The following is a 13857-nucleotide window of genomic DNA, read 5'->3' as shown; positions in this document are numbered from 1 at the left end:
CTCCGGTTGAGATCTTGTCTGGGGCGAGGCAGGGGATAAGTGCGCTGATGGTAGGGACGGAATGGCCTTCTCTGAGTCTGGGGTGTGTGCATTCCCAGTGAACGCATGATGACCCGGTTATCCTTCAGGCTCTGTAGCCTGGGATCCGTCTTTTCACAGAAGAGGCCCTGCCCGTCGAATGGCAGGTCCTGGATCGTGTATTGTAGCTCCGGCGGTAGCCCAGAAGACTGCAGCCACGATATACGGCGCATGGCTACGCCCGACGCCAGAGTCCTCGCCGCTGAATCTGCGGCATCTAAGGATGCCTGTAGCAAGGTCCTGGCGACCCTCCTGCCCTCTTCCAGGAGAGATGAAAATTCCTGGCGTGAGTCCTAGGGGGAGCAGCTCCGTAAATTTGCTGACAGCCTCCCAGGTGTTGTGGCTGTAACGGCTCAGGAGGGCTTGCTGGTTCGCCACACGGAGCTGAAGGCCTCCAGCAGAATAAATTTTACGGCCCAGCAAGTCCATGCATCTGGCTTCCCTGGATTTTGGTGCAGGAGCTTGCTGGCCGTGACGTTCCCGCTCATTGACTGATTGTACCACCAAGGAGCAGGGAGCGGGGTGTACGTAGAGGTACTCATACCCCTTGGATGGTACCATATACTTCCTTTCCACGCTGCGGGCAGTGGGTGGAATGGAGGCCGGAGACTGCCAGATGGTGTCTGCCTTCGCCTGGATCGACTTAATGAAGGGGAGGGCTACCCTGGTCAGTGCCTCCACCGAGAGGATGCTTACTACCGGGTCCTCTGCTTCCGGGACTTCCTCTACAGGAAGGTTTATGTTCTGGGCAACTCGCCTCAGCAGGTCCTGATGCGCCCGGAGATCAATCGGCAGGGGCCCTGATGAAGATGTGCCCGCTACCGCCTCATCTGGGGACGAGGACGAAGACACCCCAGGGAGGAGTGGATCTTGCACGGAAGCCTCATCCAGAGGGGCCTCGGTTTCCCGGGCATCCTGCTGCACCAGGGAATCCGTGGGGTCTTCCTCCATACCTGAGGGGCGGGGGGTTCGACTGACTGTGGCCTCTGGCGCACGACGCTCCGAGCTTGTCCCAAAGGTTCGCCCTGGGCTTGGTGGTATGCCCAGGGTGTCCAAAAGGACCATTGAGGTGGACCCTGGTCCGTGCGGGCGTGAACATCCAAACCCCCGTAAGAGGTGCTGTCCATATGGGAAGAAGCGGACGAGTGCCTCGAAGGCCATGGAGGAGCCGTCGATGACTGTGGCAGGCCCCTGCGCATCCCGACGTCGCTGCGCGGTGCCGGTGAACGGTACCGGGAGTCATGGCGGTACCACGATCTAGACCGGGACCAGCTACCAGCTCGGTGCCGGGAGGTCGACCGTTGCCGTCCACTGCCGTGTCGGGACCGGCTGCGGTAGGAACGTCGGGGCCGTGATCTAGACCGGTGCTGAGAGAAGTACGACGGCGACCGGGATCTTGAACGGTGCCGCGAGTACGACCGGTGCCGCAGGTAGCGGTCCCGGGACTACGAGCGGCATCTAGATCTCGAGCAGCGACACTGGGAGTGGTCCCTCGATTTGGAGCGGGACCGATGCCCGGTAGTACCCGGAGAATGCGGCCGTACCATGGCGGGCTTGCCCATCGATTGGATACCCCGCACCGGCGGTGCCGGGGGTTAGGGGAGCTCGGGCTCTGTCAGTGCGATGAGGTCGCGTGCCACTGAGAAGGCCTCCGGCGTGGAGGGCGCGACAAGCTCGACCCCTGTCCTCACTGGGGAGCTGAAAGGCACCGGACTCAACGGTCCCTGAGGGGCCGGAGTCAATGGTGCGACGACGCTCAGTACCGTGGCAGATGACGGTGCCGGGCGGTCAGGTTTGGAGGCACGCTCTGACTGCGGTGCAGTTGTAGGCACCGCAGGAGCCCTGTGCTTTTTGCTCCTTGAGGAGAGGGAGCGGTGCCGGCTAGGGTGCTGGGCCGGTGCCGAGCGGGAAGTTGGAGCCCTCGCCGGCGTCGGGCGGTCCGGAGTGGAGGCGACACTTGGTCCCGGTGCCGGAGTCGGTGCTGACGGTGGGGGAGTCAGCGCTGCCTCCATCAGGATCTGCTTCAGGCGACTGTCCTGCTCCTTCTTTGTTCGGGGCTTGAACGCCTTGCAGATCCGACACTTGTCCGCAAGGTGGGACTCGCCTAGGCACCTCAGGCAGGAGTCGTGCGGATCTCCTGTTGGCATCGGCCGATGACAGGCCGCACAAGGCTTGAAGCCGGGTGAACCGGGCATGGGCCCCGGCACCGCGGGGAGGAAAAAGGGGCGAACCCCCAATCCTCAGTATAACTATTTACACCTGCACATCTACTAATGTGATATATGCCATCATGCTATTTACAACTACACTAAATTAACGTTATAACTACAACTATTATTGTTATAATAACTGAACTATATACACTAAACTGCAGAAGAGTGAAACGCTAGGGAGGTGGAGAACGGCTAGCCGTGCTCCACTGTTCCAACGACCGACACGGGCGGTAAGAAGGAACTGAGGAGCGGGTGGGCCAGCAGGGGTATATATCAGGCGCCATACCGGCGCCACTCCAGGGGGCGACCTGCTGGCCCACCGAGTGTTGCTAGGGTAAGAAGTCTCCGACGAACGTGCACGCGGCGCGCGCACACTTAATTGGAATGGATATGAGCAAGCACTCGAAGAAGAAGGGACCGTTATGGTTATATACACTCTGTAGGTCTACCCACCCTGTGTGTTTTTGCACAGACCCCCTTACCAGCCATACACAAAACCCTCAGGCATGTTCTTTGAACCCACATTTGCTTGCATAGCTGGGACTGTGGGTTAAATCCTGGTTTTAAAGAATGCGCTGCCCTGCCCTGCCCATCTAGTCTGATCTCCTACATGACACAGGCCAGAGAATTTCATCCAAAATTAAAGGTCCTATAATTGCCCCTTCCACCTTCAGGAGTTCCCTGGTAGTTGAACCCAAGACTCTTGGGATTAGTATCCTTACCCACGGGCCACCAAGCAGCAGATGCGAGAATCTCAACTTTCTAGTTTTCATGGTGGCCAAGAAACGGAGGCAAGTTTTCAAGCTTAATGGCTCAGAAACCAGAAGCTCAATAAAAAGACTCTTCCCCCCCCACACACACACACACCACCACCCACAGTAACACCACCTCATGATTTTTAAAACAATCTCATTTGGGGGTGGAGGGGCAGATGAGGGGGACTTGCAATCTTTAAGTGCTTGGGCAATACTGCTGCCCCAGAACCTCTTCTCAATGTTTGTGGTTCCCAATCCCACTTCCCCATTTTAAGCACGGAATTCTCTCCCCTGCTGGGGTGTGAAATCCCACCCAGAGTTTGTACCCATATGACTGACTGTACAAAAAAAGCACACCTGCAACGACAGTGTCCTCTGTAGAGCTTTGTCTAAACACAAAGTTTGCAGGATGTTGGCCTAGTTAAAGCAGTACAGCAGAGCCACACCAGAATCATGCAGTCTGTGTGCTTAGACAAAGCCCCACAGAGGACATGACTAACTGCAAGGGAAAGAGTGAGAGATACTTTATGTAAAAAAAAATTTCAACAAAAAACCCCACATATTTTCTCTCCTAGCCCTTCCTGTTCCAGCAGTGTCTGGAATTACTGTAACAATCGCAAGTGAAAGCGTGGAGTGAACTGTCAGCCACCATTATACCTTGAAAGGTGACAGTGAGCTAGATGGGTCTTCTATAGCCTGAGCCTACATGGCATTACTGCCTGGTGAAGGCAGTAATGCCACTTGTAGCAACTGTGTGGGTCACATTCTACCACCAGCCTTCACTTGTCGAGGTTAGTTTCCATCAAAGGGGAGACCCGCACAAATCCCCGGCTGCCAAGTGACGGGCTAGGCCATGGAGACAATCCCCAGGCTTTTGCCCACAAGCAGGATTCTCTGAAATCCTCCTGCAGCTGCAAGTCCTAATGCAGATGGCATCAGAGCTCTTACCACTGTGTTGCAATGGCCTGAAGTGTCAGAGGCATCGCTTACAAACGGATCTGAGCAACGCAACAATAACGCTAACATCCCCTGCCCTCTCGCACTGTCCTGGCAAACTCCATGACACGAGCTTAGTCAGCGGGATTCCTCCTATGTTGGGGCACAGAGCCCTGCACTTGCCCAGGTAGAGGGCGATTTGTGTCTCCCCTATTTGGGGGCTATGGTGGCCCTGGCATCTTGCACTCCTGTTGCAGTGGTCTTCGGGGTCACAAAACACTATGGGGAAGTCCTTCCTTGGCCAATTCCTCCCGTGTCCCCCCCCCCACCACACACACTTTCACTCTGCCCCCCTCCCTTCTGGGCAAGGCCAGTGCAACCATTTAGGTGACTTAGGCGGTCGCCTGGGGCACTGGCATTTGGGGGGTGCCATTTTCTTCAGCAGCAACTGCTGCAGCCGGATCTTCGGCCTCCCCAGTCACCACTGGCATTTAGGTGGAGGGAGCTGGGGCAGGAGGGCATGGGGAGGGCCACCTGCAGCAAGTAAGGGTGGGGGAGGGCAGCATGCAGGAGAACTCCCCGCCCCAGGTCCCCCTGCCCCGCCTCCTCCCTGAGCACACCGTAGCTGCTTCACTTCTCCCGCCTCCCAGGCTTGCGGCACCAATCAGCTTAGGTACCACAAGCCTGGGAGGCGGGAGAAGTGAAGTGGCCACGGCATGCTCTTGTGCGGAGCAGGGGTGAGCTGGGGTGGGGGGAGGTGCTTCAGGGCAGAGGGTGGGGAGCAAGGTGGAAGTTTCACCTAGTGCACGAAACATCCTTGCACCAGCCCTGCTTCTGGGGCAATCTCTGCTCTGACCCTGTGCCAGAGGGAGAATGGAAACGTGGAAGAGTTGTGCCACAGAAAGCACTGGGCTAGACAGCCTGCACAGAGCTGGCTTGGATGGATATGGACACACCCACCCATGATATGTGCAGGGCCAGAGTAGTTAAATCCCACCCAAGCGTCCATCAGCAGGGCTCCTGCCCAATTCAGCTCTGCTCCTCCCTCCGCCATCACAATGTTCCTAGCAACTCCCATTCCATCACCCTCACCTCAGTCGCTGCCCCCAAAGCTCAGGACGAAGAGTTACTTAGAAAACCCCAGTGTGCTCAAGTCAACTTAGCACTGAGGCATACCCCACTCTTCCACTGGCAGGAAGCCATCACAACCAGGTGTCCCAAGGGGCACACCAGTTCATCCTTCCCTATTTGCTGACCACGAAGCCAAGCTGGGACAGGCACTGCTCTGAGGCCAGGGCTTTCGGGAAGTACTAGCATTCCTGTCATTGCGCTGACCCAGTGTAACAGCTTGGAGGAGATTGCACCAGAGGCTGCTTACTAATGCTGAAGCAACAGGAAACCTTTCAGCAATCACAGGATATATTGCTGTGGATTCACCTGCAAAACCTTCCCTTGGCCCATTCTCCCCCAACCTGCAATCCACAGAGACCCATTTTGTCCAGTCACACGGAGAGCATGCTCCACTGCGCCATCTCCACAGCTGCTGCCTCTCTCTAGAACAAGGGCAGGCAACCTGCAGCACGCAAGCTGATTTTTCAGTGGCACTCACACTGCCTGGATCCTGGCCACCAGCCCAGGGAGATCTGCATTTTAATTTAATTGTAAATGAAGCTTCTTAAAACATTTTAAAAACCTTATTTACTCTACATATAACTAAACTATCATATATTATAGACTTACAGAAAGAGGCCTTCTAAAAAGGTTCAAATGTATGACTGGCCCACGAAACCTTAAATGAGAGTGAATGAATGAAGACTTGGCACAGCGCTTCTGAAAGGCTGTCGACCCCTAGTCTAGAGCAAGTAATAACCTATTCAGTGCTGCACAGGCGCTCCTGGCCTGTGGACAGCATCCAGGGCAGGCAAAGAGAAGCTGATTAACAGTGGAGGCTAAATAGCTCCCTCCCCACAGCACATACAGCACAGCAATGACAAGACAAGCATCCCTGACTGTCACACCAGTGTGTCTCCCTCATGTCCTGGAGGGACTCTCTAGGGATGAGTAGTGCTGTCTCCAGTGCCCCTCTCCCAACCTGGAGTGCAGCCCCAGGAGTGGTGAGTAGAGACGCTAGGAAATATGGGCACCCCTAGGAACTGAATGGAGATCTGTGTGTGTCCCCAGAGTGACTACCCCAGCACAGAGCAGTGAGAAGGTGCAGATCCTAAGCACTGCTCTGAAGGCCAAAAACCCTACACCCAAGGGTAGGGTGACTAGATGTCCAGTTTTTAAAGGGACAGTCCCATTTTGGGGGACTCTCTTACATAGGCACCTATTACCCTCACCCCCACCCCACATCCCATTTTTCCCCCTACAGTTGCTATCTGGTAACCCTAACCAAGAGCAAATGCAGCATTCAACTGCAGACACATTCCTCCTCTTGTCTAACCACCCCAACTAGCGGACTTGAATGCAGATGCTCACCTCGCACTGCAATCACTGCAGTTGCTAATGCTTGAGCAGAGATCTAGTTAAGAAACTATACTACAGGAGTGCTCTATAGCAGAGACGTCAGCACACGTAACTAGCTGCTAAAGGAGATCCCAGTAGCTGATGCTCAGGAATACGTAGCATTGCTCCTGAGTTGGGGGGGGTGGAGAGGGACTTCACAGCCAAGCAGTGCCGGTGTCAGGGATAGAAACAGCATGTTTGTGCAGTGTCTGTCCTGTTCTTGCCTCAGCAGCAAGACAACTTTCCTCCCTTCCCCTCCCTGCCTCACAGACTGAGGGTGCAGACCCTGGAAGTGGGGAGCCAGCACCATCAAACCAAGGAGCTATGCTTCCATGCCCCTGCCCCTCTGACTGCCAGCAGGGGTGATTCACTAAGACCTTGGCTACTCTACAGGTTACTTTGGTATAACCTGCAACACTCAGGATGTTAATAATCCACCCCTTTTAGTGACATAAGTTACATGAACTTAGCTGCCAGTGTAGACAGCGCTACCTCAGCAGGAGAGCTTCTCCTGCCATCATGGCTACCACCTCTCGCAGAGGCAAGAGTTAAGCAGACAAGCGAGCTCTCTCCCATGACCTAGAGTGTCTCCACCACAAGCGCTACAGCAGCACTGAAAAACAACATTTCTGGCAGAAGAAGGCTATTTCCTTTGGAGCAACACTCAAGCTGCAGGGGCTCCAAGGGCCAAAATGTCCACTGATTCCCTATCTCAATCCAGGTATCAGGAGTTATTCCAGGAGCACTAACAACAAATCAGCTAGGCACTACCAGGTGGGCTAACCTCATAGATATCACTGGGGGCAGGGGACTGGACTCGATGACCTCTTGAGGTCCCTTCTAGTCCTAATATCTATGAAACCTCATATGATGCAGGCTTTAGGGCCCTGAAAGGGCCTGCATTTGCCATTCAGTTTAAAGCAGTGGATGCACCCAAAGCACCCTCCCAGTTTGGAAAACTGGATCCTAACTACTGTGTTGGTTCTTTAACTATGTGCTTGTTAACGCAGAGCTTCCTGAAGCTGCCATGTTCCAAAGGCACGAGCACATCATGCCAGTGGTGTTTGGAGATACCATGGACAGCAGGAAGTTGACACCTTCCTAGCCAGTTTTCTGCTTTTTGCCGATTGCTAGAGAAACACCAAGACTATTGCAACTGCTCCAGCCCACATGGGTGATATAGCAAGGGCAGAAACAAAACAGATTCTTCTTAAAGAGATAAAATTGCATTCCCTTCCCTCTATAATGAGGCCTCTGGATTATTGCTTCTCTTTGCACATTTGTATTGTACTTTTCATCCCAGAGGTTCCCAAAAAGGAGGACAGATAACAGCTATATGGTTGGCTAGACGAAGATCACTTCGTGAAACACAACTGCCTCTGGTTCAGAACAGGGTAACTGTTTAACAGCATGCAGCAACACTGTGCAGCAATTTAGGAAGCAACTGAATGCCTCAATTTCCAGAGGCAGCTGCACCGGGGGATTTCAGGAGGCACAACACCTCTTGAAGTCCCAGCATCCCCCAGATCAGGGTATCCTCTGCACCACTTGTTGCCGCACAAAAGCCTCCCCCTAACCCACCCTTGCATCATCCTCATCAATGGACAAATATGGGGCCCAGTGTAGCTGAAGGGAGCAGGATGCAACCCATCAGACAGGGGTATGCCCCACCCCAGGATGAGGATCTGCAGGTTGCTCCACCACCTTCTCTTCATCTGGCTGACAAAGTCCCATGGCTCATGCAGCAGTGTTAGCTCAGGGACACTGGGAGCCCCCCCCCCATGGTCCAGGTGCCCCAAATGACAATGTGGGAGATCTCCATCATCAGAAAGCAAGGAAAACATGGCAGAGTTTCCCCTCCTGGCTGGTTTCCAAGAGAAAGTAACATTATGCTAAAAGCCAGCCACATCTGGAGAATTTTCACATAGGACTACGGTGATTCAGCAAAGCTGGGACAAAGATGGGGGCTCGGATTGGAGCTGGAGGGCTGCAGCTCAGGAACTCAGAGCATTGGCAGAGCTGGGGAAGTGTGTGGGAAGCCAGCTGGGGCTCAGCTGCCCCAGCAAAGCTGGGCAGAATGGGAACCCAGCCAGCAGTGGAATGGAGAAGCTACTGCTGACTGATCCTGCAGCAGCAGTTCGATCCCACAGACAGTCTGAGCATGCAGCTGCAAAACTGATGACGAGGGCAGAGATCCCCTGGACCCACTTTGGATCAGTTCCTGTCTGACCTGGTGCTGAGAGGCATTGCAGCCTTCTGGTCTCCAGGTTGTTCTAACTTACACTTAGACTGGCTGAGGGGCGGAATCTCAGAAACAAATATTCAGGGGTCAAGTGAGGTCAGGGCATTTTTAGAAACAAGCTCCTCCCACCTCCACTCTTAAGATTTAATTTGAATCGATTATTGATTTTTTAAAATGCATGTCATTGCAGCATCTGGTGCCTCATGCAGATTCAGTGCAGCCTCACATTAAATTAACTGCCCACAAAGGACAGTGCAGGGACCCCACACACACACACCCAGACCAGATAAAATAACCCAGCCAGGGAACATAGTGCACTGCCCTATGAAGATCAGCAAGCCAGGGGAACAGTTAGAGATAAGCTGTTCTGCCACTTCTGAGAGCGATGCTAGTCAGAAGTCAGTCCATTGAAGTCAATGGATGCCCAGCAGTGAGAGATCAGAATGAGGCCTCCTACCTCCAAGCCTGACAGCACAAGCACCTTTCTAGGTAAAGGGGCGCAGTGAGGCATGTGACCTGCACTTCCCTGGTTGGGTGCTGGGAACAACACTGCAGACATTAACAGCGTGAGTGGAAGTTCTTTGGTGCAGGCACCTTCTCTTCCTATATGTTCATATAGAGCCTAGCACAGTACCACAAAGTCAATATGAGAACACACTGCATGCAGCCCGCCAAACCGGGAAACCTGGGCAATGCAAGGGAACAAACTGAGTCTCAAGGATCTCTGCTGTCAATGGAGTTGCACTGGCATGGTCCAGATCAGACTCCAGCACGTGTGGGGCAGATTTCCTTAAAGTGCTCAGGGTCCCATTTAGGCACTTAAAGTGCCAGCTTTCCCAAAGCCAGCAGCTCCCTTTGGGAGAGACATTTCCCAGAGCTCAGCATGCAACGTGGCAAGTTCCTTGGAAAAAGTGTGCTCTTTTCCATAGAGCTTTCAAACCCACAACAAACATGCAGCTCATGGTACTAACCAGCCTGCACAGAAACCTGCCAAAAGTCAGATGGTAAGAGCCAGCCATGAGCAGTGGGAGTGCAAGAGCTGGCTTATGGCCATGTCTGCTGGGAGCAGGGCTGGCTACTGTGGGAGATCCCTGGATCATTCAGGAGGCTTTAGCGGGGAGGGGTTGTCCCTTGGCAGCAGCAGCTTTGCCTCTTAGGATCAGGCTGTGGCTTTGAATGACTGTCTGGGAGGTCTCTGGCTAGGAATCTCAGTAGGGGAATTGCCTATGAGTCATCTGCAGAGCGAGGAGGGAGGAACCTCTTGCATAAAGTGTATATCTCCCCCATTCACCCACAGGTCCCCTAAACTGCATGGTGCTGGACCTGGGACTGCTCTGCACTGCATGGGCCAAGACACTGAAATGGGAGCCTAGCCTCAAAGGCGGCGGCACAGGATTCTAAGGGCAGTACTAACGGCTAAGCAGGAAATGCCCATGCTCTCCTTAGTGCCTCATTTCCTCAGTCCATATCCAGCTGTGCCCAGAGTCCTGATAGGCCTGGACACAGGGGGGTTCCAAGAGACCTCCCTACCTGGGCCTCATCCACACAGCGCTCCAGCTGGACTGAAACCTTCAGGGCCACCAAGGGAGGGGGAAGTGGAGCAATTTGCACCAGGCCCTGGGCTCCGCGGGGCCCCCATGAGAATGGCTAAGGCTCCCTCCCCAGCCCGACCCCCATTTCCACCCCTCTCCTGGAGCCTCAGCCAGGGGCAAGGGGCCAGGGCCAGGGAGTCCTGGGGACAGTCAGGTCACAGGGAGGGGGCAGAGGTTGTGGGGGCAGTCAGGGGACAGGGAGAGGTTAGATCATAGGCATTCCAGGGATCTGTCAGGACTCAGCAGGGGGGTGGAGAGGGGTCAAGGCAGTCAGGGGACAGGGAGTACGGGTGGGGTCTCTGGGGAACAGTGAGAGGACAAGGAGCAGGATGGGTCAGGGAGTCTGAGGGGGGCAGGCAGTCGGAGGGCAGGAAGTGGATGGGGGTCGGATAAGGGGCAGGGCCAGCTATTTGGGAGGCACAGCCTTCCCTACTCTAAAGCTCATTCAGCAGTTTGAGGCTTGCTGAAGAGCCAAGCTGTTAGCTTTTCCATTAGGGCTACCATCCCTTTCACTTCTCAAATGCCAAATTATAGTCTAGATTTAATTTCAGTGCTATAGGGAGATTCATGTCAGGGGAGGGTAGCTTTATTTAAAATTAGCCACTGGGAGAGGGATCACATGAGAAGAGCAATATCCTTCCCAACCCTACCAAGGAGACACTCCCCCCACACACACACACATTCCCTGAGGCTTCAGAGGGGTTAATTCAGTGGTTCTCAAACTTTTATATACTGGTGACCCTTTTCACATAGCAAACCTCTGAGTGCAACCTCCCCCTTATAAATTGAGAACACTCATATATTATTATAAATGCTGGAGACAAAGCGGGGTTTGAGGTGAAGGCTGACAGCTCACGACCCCCAGTAATAACCTCATGACTCCCCAAGGGGTCCCAACCCCCAGTTTGAGAACTCCTGGGTTAATTTAATTTTAGCACCCTGTGTCCATTCACATACATGTGCTATTTACAGCATTTCAGTTTTCACAACATAGGCTCATCCCAGATTCTGGAACAAGCTCAAATGCTCGGTTCGTGGAGTATGTACATAAGTTATACTAAAGACAAACCCACAGTAACTGTCTCCAGTTTGTGAGGGACCCCATGGAGCTAGTCTCTAGGAAACGGGTAAATGCATGGAGGTTAAGTCCATTAATGGCTATTAGCCAGGATGGGTAAGGAACGGTGTCCCGAGCCTCTGTTTGTCAGAGGGTGGAGATGGATGGCAGGAGAGAGATCGCTTGATCATTACCTGTTAGGTTCACTCCCTCTGGGGCACCTGGCATTGGCCACTGTTGGCCGACAGGATACTGGGCTGGATGGAACTTCGGTTTGACCCAGTATGGCTGTTCTTATGTTCTAACCTAAATTAACCCAAAGTTATGGAGACAGATATGAGTTAAGGAAGCCAGCAGAGTATCAGAAACCTGGAAAAATCTCTGACTGGATGGGCTCAGGCATTTGATCACAAGCTGAGATAGTTCAAAGGTTTTGGACTTTTTTTTTTAATCAGAACTTTATTGTTTCTTTAAACAATCAAACACGGCAAGCAGCAAATATTTAGCCACACACTTCTGAAACCCCAAATCATGTTCAGGTTTTGGCAGACTAATTTCAGCTTTTCCATTAAAAAAATACACAAATTTTGAAGGAAAGCAGACATTGTCCATGATTTTTCTGCTTTTTAAAAACCCTTAGTTTTCGATCCAGAAGAAGTTTTGACAGAAAATATTTGTCCAACCCTTTTAATGAGCTTTAGTGCTTTTTAGCACTAGCTGACGCTGAGAACCAGTGATACCTTGTAAAGAAGTTCTCAAAACTAGGTTTGTGCTGAGATGCAGGTGGTTTATTTTTCCCAAGGCTGCCCGTGGGTACAGAACAAGTGGGGCAATTTGCGCTGGGCACAGGGGCCCCCACAAGAATATAGTATTGCAATTTTTTTTATGGAAAGGGCCCCCGAAATTGCTTTGCCCCAGGCCCCCTGAATCCTCTGGGCGGCCCTGGGAACCTTTCCAACCGGCATCTGAAGATAAGTCCTGGTCATCCCCCAGGGCCAAACCCCCTCCAATCAGTCTGTGGGGACTGGGTCACCAACCTGCCTCTCATCCCAGACAGAGAGAGAACTATAAGGAGCATCAGTTACTGGTGAGAGGCTGGTACAGTGCATTAGCACACAATCCTCACCCTTGGTAGTTCCCTTCTGCATCTTGCATCCTCCCTGCCAGGGGTGGTTTTCTTGGAGCATCTGCCCCAATTCTGCAGGTGTTATTTTGCACTCTGTTAGATCTTGTCATGGGAGGGCAGGGGGTAACAGCCCTGGCATTTTGGGAGCCCACTTCAGGCCTGAGGCCCACCCCACTCCTTGCAAACCCACTGGCTGGCATGTGAACCCAGCAGCTGAGCCAGAACCTCCTGTGCGGGCAGAACTAACTGCAAATCACACACCCTGTCGTCAACAGCCCAACTTCTCTGCCCACCTTTTCTCCATGCAAAGGGGGGCTGCCCAGCCCCCCAGGATGAGACCAACAGCATCAAAGCAGTGTCCAGACAGGCTGGGAATCGCCCACAAAACTTCCCCTGAACTCTCTGGAGAACCAGTACTGGGAGAGGGCTTCCAAGGGCAACCTGGCACCAGCTCACAGCCACAAGCCTCCGACATCTCTCTCCCTCCAAATCAGGTCAGTAGCAACTCGCTTGTAGCTGCAAGATTCCCCAGCACGGCCACAGAGGGCACCGCTGGAGGGGGGGGATCCCCACACACGGCTGCCGCCGCCGCTGCGGTCCCCCTGCTAACTCCCGGACTCCGTGCAGACCCCGCCCCGCTGTGGTTCCACCGCCCTCCCGCACGCCCCCGGCCGAGCCAGGAGGGATAAAACCCTCCGTGTGCGGGGGGGCGAGAAGCAGCCCGGGAACAGATCCAGCCCCGCCAGCGAGCGACTCACATGGCCGGATCCCCCGGCGGACTCGGGCTTCGCGCCTGGGCTGAGCAGCGCAGCCCGCGGGCCGGGAACTCCCGTCGGAAGTTCTGCTCTCGGGGACGCGGCTGCAGGAGCCCGGACTGAAGGGCCAAGCGGGGCCCCTGGCGCAGCGAACAGCTGATGGGGATCGCCCGGGGGGGGGGGTCTCGGCTATGAGCCGAACGCCCCCCGGCCCTGCGCGAGCCGCTGCCGGGGCCGGGCTCCTACCTGCGGGGTTCGCGCGGCGGCGCTGCGGACACGCCAACGTCCAGCCCAGCTGCAGGGAGTCTCCGCGCGGCGCGCACTGGGGCTGGGAGTCCCGGCGGCTATTTAAAGCCCCGGGGAGGTCGCGGGCTCTGCTCCTCCCCCCCCCACCCCTTGATTAGCCGCACATCAAAGGACAGAGCGCACACTGCTGCCCCCTGCTGGGCTGGCTGGGCTGGCTCCAAGGGGGCAGACAGCCCGGCGTCTGCACGTGGCCCTTTACTCTGCCCTGTCCCCCAGGGATTTCCCCAGCCCCTCCCGCCAAGGGCACTTTGAACGGAAGCAGTATAAAGCGTACACAGTACGTGAGCCA

General features: G+C 54.4%; 1 protein-coding gene across 2 annotated transcripts in view; it reads right to left on the bottom strand.

Annotated features, from left to right (window-relative positions):
• ALPL (alkaline phosphatase, biomineralization associated) overlaps positions 1-13580 on the bottom strand; it is a 107049-nt gene extending 93469 nt beyond the window's left edge. For both annotated transcript variants that reach the window (XM_030537772.1, XM_030537771.1), the window contains exon 1: positions 13509-13580. The gene's annotated coding sequence lies outside the window, so the exon portion shown is untranslated. The remainder of the gene's footprint in view (positions 1-13508) is intronic.
• Positions 13581-13857: the final 277 nt, after the last annotated feature.

This window comes from Gopherus evgoodei, chromosome 18 (genome assembly GCF_007399415.2).
Source record: "Gopherus evgoodei ecotype Sinaloan lineage chromosome 18, rGopEvg1_v1.p, whole genome shotgun sequence".
In the NCBI taxonomy this organism is placed as follows: domain Eukaryota; kingdom Metazoa; phylum Chordata; order Testudines; family Testudinidae; genus Gopherus; species Gopherus evgoodei.
This window is presented reverse-complemented; position numbering and strand designations above follow the sequence as displayed.